Source organism: Salmo salar, chromosome 26 (assembly GCF_965601325.2).
Source record: "Salmo salar chromosome 26, fSalSal1, whole genome shotgun sequence".
Classification (NCBI taxonomy): Eukaryota; Metazoa; Chordata; class Actinopteri; order Salmoniformes; family Salmonidae; genus Salmo; species Salmo salar.
This window is the reverse complement of record NC_138316.1, coordinates 52,404,261-52,407,500: the sequence shown is the minus strand read 5'-3', so window position 1 is coordinate 52,407,500 and position 3,240 is coordinate 52,404,261. Positions and strand designations below refer to the sequence as shown.

Genomic DNA, 3,240 nt, shown 5'->3' with positions numbered 1-3,240 from the left:
AGCTGGCTAGCATGCCTACCATATCAGCATCATTATCTCTGCTCTGTAGCTAGCTGGCTAGCATGCCTACCATATCAGCATCATTATCTCTGCTCTGTAGCTAGCTGGCTAGCATGCCTACCATATCAGCATCATTATCTCTGCTCTGTAGCTAGCTGGCTAGCATGCCTACCATATCAGCATCATTATCTCTGCTCTGTAGCTAGCTGGCTAGCATGCCTACCATATCAGCATCATTATCTCTGCTCTGTAGCTAGCTGGCTAGCATGCCTACCATATCAGCATCATTATCTCTGTACTGTAGCTAGCTGGCTTGCATGCCTACCATATCAGCATCATTATCTCTGCTCTGTAGCTAGCTGGCTAGCATGCCTACCATATCAGCATCATTATCTCTGCTCTGTAGCTAGCTGGCTAGCATGCCTACCATATCAGCATCATTATCTCTGCTCTGTAGCTAGCTGGCTAGCATGCCTACCATATCAGCATCATTATCTCTGCACTGTAGCTAGCTGGCTAGCATGCCTACCATATCAGCATCATTATCTCTGTACTGTAGCTAGCTGGCTTGCATGCCTACCATATCAGCATCATTATCTCTGCTCTGTAGCTAGCTGGCTAGCATGCCTACCATATCAGCATCATTATCTATGCTCTGTAGCTAGCTGGCTAGCATGCCTACCATATCAGCATCATGATCTCTGCTCTGTAGCTAGCTGGCTTGCATGCCTACCATATCAACATCATTATCTCTGCTCTGTAGCTAGCTGGCTTGCATGCCTACCATATCAGCATCATTATCTCTGCTCTGTAGCTAGCTAGCAATCCTACCATATCAGCGTCATTATCTCTGTAGCTAGCTAGCAAGCAAGCCTAACGTTATCATATCAGCACCATTATCTTGATTGTAGACATAAGAACAAAAGCACCATCCCGTTATAAAAGGGAAGCTGATCATAATTGTAGGCTTGTGACTGAGTGACTCACCTTTTCAGTGCGGGTTGAATCGACTAGGGACGCTGCTGAGGGCTGTTCTTCTTAACCAAATCATTTCACAATGGGATCACAACAAGGCAGGTCGGCGGTTATCTTTCCTCCAGGGTGTCTGCTATACTCCAGCAGCAGGGTCCCATACCTTGCTTCAGCATGAATACCAGCCATTGTTTTTAACTAGCTAGCTAGCTGCACATAGGTTCTGCACACCATACAGAGGCAATCAGCCAACCCTCCTCCTCAAAGGAATTCAAGTCAGTAGGGCGTAAAAACATATGCCGTGGTGGGGATAGAACTTACTAGTTAAGCTTCCTAGCTTCTAATTCAGCACCATGCGATTTGTTTTAGGCTAGTAAGCTAACTTAGCTAATTGCTATTTGCTAGCTATCTTAAAGAAAGCAAAGGTAACGTTAGTTAACTGCCGGGGATCTGTTAGCTCTGTAGCTAACCGCTAATAACGGACTGTAACAGTCACTAGCCTGGCAATGTGGCATCAGTAAGCTCAGCCAGCGACGTTAGCTTGTTAAAAAAAAGACAAAGATTCCAAGAAAAATATCAAATCACGAAACACCAAAAGCTACCACCAAATTGAGTTATACTATTTTCATCTTAAATGGTAACGTATTTTAACCAGATAACGGCTAATAGCGGTACCTTTCGGGTAGCCTTTGAGTTGGTTCCTGTAAAAATCCCTGGTTTCCCTGGTAACGACCCAGATCCCCGTTCTGATTGGTCGTAGCTGGAGTCGCCTCCACAGGGACCTCTAGTGGTCATGTTATGCAACACGCTCGTCCTGTACCTGTTTCCCCAATGCTTTCCACAATGCTTTCCCCAATGCTTTCCCCAATGCTTTCCACAATGCTTTCCCCAATGCTTTCCACAATGCTTTCCCCAATGCTTTCCACAATGCTTTCCACAATGCTTTCCCCAATGCTTTCCCCAATGCTTTCCCCAATGCTTTCCACAATGCTTTCCACAATGCTTTCCCCAATGCTTTCCACAATGCTTTCCCCAATGCTTTCCACAATGCTTTCCCCAATGCTTTCCACAATGCTTTCCCCAATGCTTTCCACAATGCTTTCCACAATGCTTTCCCCAATGCTTTCCCCAATGCTTTCCACAATGCTTTCCACAATGCTTTCCCCAATGCTTTCCACAATGCTTTCCCCAATGCTTTCCACAATGCTTTCCCCAATGCTTTCCCCAATGCTTTCCACAATGCTTTCCACAATGCTTTCCACAATGCTTTCCACAATGCTTTCCCCAATGCTTTCCACAATGCTTTCCACAATGCTTTCCCCAATGCTTTCCACAATGCTTTCCCCAATGCTTTCCCCAATGCTTTCCCCAATGCTTTCCCCAATGCTTTCCACAATGCTTTCCACAATGCTTTCACAGCCGAGCTACAGGTGCAGCCGAGCCAGGGACCTCTAGTGGTCATGTCATGCAACACGCTCGTCCTGTACCTGTTTCACCAATGCTTTCCACAATGCTTTCACAGCTGAGCTACAGGTGCAGCCGAGCCAGGTAGCTATGCATTGATTCAGCACTAGACTTTTGTATATTAATGTACAAAACTGAAAACAGTATAAATATCTTTACTTTTTTCAATGTGTAGAGCTGATTTAAAGCCACAAATCTGTAAGATGTGCTGTACCAATCAAAGAGTGGCACTGACAAAACATATTTTTTTATTTTATTTATTTTATTTCACCTTTATTTAACCAGGTAGGCTAGTTGAGAACAAGTTCTCATTTACAATTGCGACCTGGCCAAGATAAAGCAAAGCAGTTCGACAACATGGAAGTGGGTGAGTGCTATCGTCCCATGGTTTCTCTCGATTCACCCGGCTCCAGGATAGATTTGGACTCTTCAAACATACCCAAGCCGCTATATGCGAACCCTGACTTTGCTTCTGGTACGCAAGCTGTTTTCATTAGTTCCCCACATCCAGTGCAAGCGGGAGGGATTGTTAATTCCGCTACCGAACTGCCCCTAATCAAAACGGCCTAAACCCAGCTGTCAGAAAACACAGAAAATTTTACTTTTTTCAATGTGTCAATCACTCTCGAGTCATCTGGGACCCACGGGCTAAGCCCAAGAGACTACTAGGAGGGCACTTGAACATTCGTAGTGTCATTCCAAAAAGTGATAAAATTCAACATCTACTCACAGACTCCAACCTTGACTTCCTCTGCCTCTCAGAGACATGGCTCCATACAAACTCTCCATGTGCTGCTTTGATTG

The 3,240-nt window shown here is 45.0% G+C and overlaps 1 protein-coding gene across 3 annotated transcripts in view; it reads right to left on the bottom strand.

Annotated features, from left to right (window-relative positions):
• LOC106588030 (palmitoyltransferase ZDHHC1) overlaps positions 1-1,878 on the bottom strand; it is a 55,843-nt gene extending 53,965 nt beyond the window's left edge. For 2 of the 3 annotated variants that reach the window (XR_014382869.1, XM_082969847.1), the window contains exon 1: positions 988-1,876. The gene's annotated coding sequence lies outside the window, so the exon portion shown is untranslated. Of the gene's footprint in view, positions 1-987 lie in introns of all 3 variants that reach the window. The other variant, XM_082969848.1, reaches the window with a different exon arrangement.
• Positions 1,879-3,240: the final 1,362 nt, after the last annotated feature.